The sequence below is a fragment of the Phocoena sinus genome, chromosome 17 (assembly GCF_008692025.1).
Source record: "Phocoena sinus isolate mPhoSin1 chromosome 17, mPhoSin1.pri, whole genome shotgun sequence".
In the NCBI taxonomy this organism is placed as follows: Eukaryota; Metazoa; Chordata; class Mammalia; order Artiodactyla; family Phocoenidae; genus Phocoena; species Phocoena sinus.
Window position 1 is genome coordinate 26,299,165 of NC_045779.1, and position 4,060 is coordinate 26,303,224.

The window sequence follows — 4,060 nt, forward strand, 5'->3', positions numbered from 1 at the left end:
TATCCACCAGAACACAGGCACTAGCTCCCTCCACTAGGAAGCCTACACAACCCACTGAAACAATCTTAGGCACTGGGGATGGACACCAAAAACAACAGGAACTATGAACCTGCAGCCTGTGAAAAGAAGACCCTAAACACAGTAAGTTAAGCAAAATGAGAAGACAAAGAAACACACAGCAGATGAAGGAGCAAGGTAAAAACCCACCAGATGTAACAAATGAAGAGGAAATAGGCAGTCTACCTGAACAAGAATTCGGAATAATGATAGCAAAGATGATCTGAAATCTTGGCAATAGAATGGAGAAAATACAAGAAACTAACAAGAACCTAGAAGAAATAAAGACCAAGCAAACAATCATGAACAACACAATAAATGAAATTAAAAATTCTCTTCAAGGGATCAATAGCAGAATAACTGAGGCAGAAGAACGGATAAGTGACCTGGAAGATAAAATAGTGGAAATAACTACTGCAGAGAAGAATAAAGAAAAAAGAATGAAAAGAATTGAGAACAGTCTCAGAGACCTCTGAGACAATATTAAATGCATGAACATGCGAAATATATGGGTCTCAGCAGCAGAAGAAAAAAACAGGGACTGAGAAAATATTTGAAGAGATTATAGTCAAAAACTTCCATAATATGGGTAAGGAAATAGTTAATGAAGTCCAGGAAGCACAGAGAGTCCCATACAGGATAAATACAAGGAGAAATATGCCCAGACACATAATAATCAAACTATCAAAAATTAAACACACACAAAAAATATTAAAAGCAGCAAGAGAAAAACAATGAATAACATACAAGGGAATGCCCATAAAGTTAACAGCTGATCTTTCAGCAGAAACTCTGCAAGCCAGAAGGGAGTGGCAGGAAATATTTAAAGTGATGAAAGGGAAAAACCTACAGCGGTGTCCCTGTTGTTTCCCGACAGATGATCTGAGGCATAGCTGGGTGGTAACACGGAGCTGCTCAGGGACTTTGTTTCCAACCGGAGTGCATCTAATCTCGTCCAGGAGGGGGAACGATCAGATAGCTCTCTGCTATCTTCACAACTTTCTGTAAACCTAAACCTGTTTTCCTGAGGATGGTGACTGCTCTGTGCTCCTTGATGTCCTGAGGCCGGATGCAGTGAGTGATTTCATCAGCAGCATATCCACTGAGCACAGTCATGCTGCTCCTGTGCATGGGCAGGGAAAGCACGGGCTCCGACACCCAGATAGGCTTGAACTGGAACTTGCAGCTGAAGCAGAGCACGGAGTCGCTGAAGAAGGACAGACATGATGGGGCACTTGAAGATGTGGGTGGGGTCTATGTGAGACACGATGCGGCTGCCGGGCTGGTAGTCTTTGATGACGATGCTGTTTACGAAGCCTGTGGGTATGACGTGGTGCTCCACCATCTACTGGATCACCAGCTGGTGCACCCACTCGGGTATCTCGTCCACGTTGCCCAACGGGTAGAGGTGCTCCTGGCCTGGCCAGCACTTCTGCAGCTGAGTGCTGTATGTGTAGCCCTCGCTGAAGAAGTTTGTTTCCCCTTGGTCTGGAAAGAAGGGGGAAAAGGATCTCAATACCTACATCTACTACAATGAGAAGAACAGGAGCCCCAACCACCACTTGTCCCTTCCAGACAACTGGAAAAATCAGGTGGAACCCGATACCCAGGCAGTGATCCAGTGGATCCGCTCCTTCAAGTTTGTCCTTTCAGCCAATCTCCATGGAGGGGCAGTGGTGGCCAATTACTCATATGACACGTCTCTTGAACACGGGTCCGAGGTTTCTGCTGCACTGCCAATACCCCCACGCCTGATGACACTTTTCCAGAAGGTGGCCAAGGTCTACTCCTTTTCCAGAAGGTGACCAAGGTCTACTCCTATGCACATGGATGGATGCACCAAGGTTGGAACTGTGGGGACTGCTTCCCAGGTGGCATCACCAATGGGGCTTCCTGATATTCTCTCAGCAAGGGAATGCAAGACTTTACATCCATACCAATTGTTCTGAGGTCACGCTGGAACTGAGTTGTGACAAGTTTCCACGACAAGTTACCTCACGAGTGGCTGGGTAATCAGGAAACCCAAATTTAATTCTTGGAACAGGTACACCAAGGCATACGGGGAATGGTGCGGGATGAGAAGTATAATAATCTTGCGGACGCTGTCATTTCTGTTAGTGGGATTAACCAAGATGTCACTTCAGGTGACCGTGGAGATTATTTCCAGCTGCTGCTTCCAGGGACCTACACTGTCACTGCCACGGCACCCAGGTTTGAACCAGAGATAATGAGTGTGACCGTGGGTCCTGGGGAACCCAAACTGGTTAATTTCCAACTCAAGAGAAGCACCGCTCAAACAGCTCCTAGGAGGAGAGGCCCCAACTCAGGGCATAGAGGCAGAGTCTTACCAAAGAAAGTGCAGCCCCAGGCAGCTAGGAAAAAATGAATGAAGACAACAGTCCCATAGAGTCCCTGCCAGAAATCCACAGTGCCCGGGGCAACAATTTAGAAAGACTTTGTTCCCACTCTGGCACCAGATGAAGCATTCTTTCTATTTTATTATCTGAGACATATTTAAATATAAACATATTCAGAACAACAACAAAAAAAAACCCAAAAACAAAACAAAAACAATGCCTCTGGTTGGAAATAACATAACTTTTTGGGTCAATGAAAAAATTATAGAAAGGGAAGATAGTAGGTGATCTATAGATTTAAATAAATAAATAAATAAGATAAACAAAGCACACACTTTCTAACATATAATCAACAGGAAAGGGGGAAAAAACACAATCTTATGGATAATATTTTTTTTATCCATAGTAGAAAGGTAGAAATATCCATAGTAGACAGGTAGAATTATGGAAGACACAACATGTATTTTTAAAAGACCAGGAAAATTGTTTGTAGGAGAAAATAAATTTTATAAAAAAGAACAATGAAAAAATTGAATTGAAAGCAATACTGTAGATTCCTGGGTTTATTAGAATTACTTGTGGCAGAAGAAAATTATAATACATAAAATATTTCATTATAACAATAGGATAAAACATTTATTTGAAATGGAAATGCTTTTAAAGTTTTAATTCTGTTCAAATATAAGAATTTATTTTTCTTATTGTCACAAATGGATTCCTTTTAAATTGCAGTTACAACACTATAGATGTCAAATACTTTGGGGAATGAAAATGAGTAATAAAACAAAATGAAAAAGCCTAAGTAAAGTGTAATATTCCAGGCAAGTTTTGCAAGATATTAGTTGGCATATAACATGTCAGAAATAATTGAAATACCAAACCACCCATGACAGAAAAAAGTAAAATGAAATTCTATGTATTTATTTCTGGAAATGTTCAAATAGCATTAGTAATTTTCATATTTTACAAGCCCCATGAAAATAAAAAATAAATGAGATTTTTTAAACTTGCAAACATGTTTACTCTCTTTTGATTCTATGCCAATTTAGTCATTAATTTGAAAATTTGAAAAAATATGTTAATATCCCTCAACTCTAATATTGTTAAGGGGTATGTGTGTGTGTGTGTGTGTGCGTGTGTGTATGTGTGTGTGTATTGGTCCTCTAACATCTACATTTAATAAAAACTAACCTGCCTTAAGTCATTACATTCACATTAAAAAAAAAAAAAAAAAACTTCTAGTGCATTGACTGCATTGAATCCAGAAAAAAACATTTAATAACATTGTTTTATGCCACTGTTGTCCATTTTGGCCTTCTGAATTAAAATTTTTGAAAGTTGTAATTATAAACTTTTATTTCAAGCTCTTGAAGTTATTTAATAGAGAAGGACTTTCATCCAACGTTTGATATTCCCCATATATTGTTCCTTCTTCAACACCAGATGTCATCCAATTCTTGATTTTAATGATATCCAGCTTCAAATTTAGTGATTCTCGGTAAGATAACTTATTTGTCAATAAACTTGACCTTGTGATACAGCAAAGTATCAACCAGACAAAATTAGTTTCAGTGAACTGAATATTATTCCTGTGTAGAAAGGGAAGAGCATTTAATTCAAAGATCATCTGCCTTTGATATACTTGC

At 39.4% G+C, this 4,060-nt stretch overlaps 1 pseudogene; it reads left to right on the forward strand.

Annotated features, from left to right (window-relative positions):
* Positions 1-1,171: 1,171 nt before the first annotated feature.
* LOC116742214 lies at positions 1,172-2,443 on the forward strand (annotated as a pseudogene).
* Positions 2,444-4,060: the final 1,617 nt, after the last annotated feature.